Genomic DNA, 686 nt, shown 5'->3' with positions numbered 1-686 from the left:
ACTAACTTGCAAAATTTCCCTCCATTTTTACGCAATGGAAAAATGATGGTGGGATGATACTTAGAAGAATGTCTTCTTGTCAGTCTCCACTAACAAAAATAGGCATCAACAAGTCAGCTATGCCTCAGCATATTTATATCCGTGGCAGCCATCTTGGGTTTAAGGAGGCACATTCAAACATTATCACAATTACGGTTAAACATGCTAAAAACCTGACAATTCTAAAAGTACTGGTTAATTCAAAAGCTCTGTCGCATACTTCTTGGAACAAGCCAGTTACCTGTGCCCATGCAAAGAGAGGTCTAGAGAACCATGGTGGATTCCCAGGTGATGAATCAAAGGATTCTTAAAGGAACAGGCTCAAAAGTGCAGATCCTGTTTCAGTCTAAGTGTGAAACAGGATCCGCACATTTTGCCTGCAACTCACATTCGCCCTTCTCATCTCTAGGGATAACAAAAACAGCCCATCGGATTTACAGATGCCCTGCCCCCGGCCCCCACCACCCCACACAAAATAGTCTGCTCCAGCGACTCGTCCTTATGCTATCTGGTGAAAGGTCATAAGCCTTTTAAAAAACTGGAGATAGGATGGTAGAATTATACCTAAAAGACTGGCTTATTGCCAGATTCCCATACCAAGTATTGGCAACAGCAAGTGACGTAGGCCTCAGCATAGGTTTGTCCAT

The sequence above is a fragment of the Eulemur rufifrons genome, unplaced genomic scaffold (assembly GCF_041146395.1).
Source record: "Eulemur rufifrons isolate Redbay unplaced genomic scaffold, OSU_ERuf_1 scaffold_97, whole genome shotgun sequence".
NCBI classification, from domain to species: Eukaryota; Metazoa; Chordata; class Mammalia; order Primates; family Lemuridae; genus Eulemur; species Eulemur rufifrons.
This window is presented reverse-complemented; position numbering follows the sequence as displayed.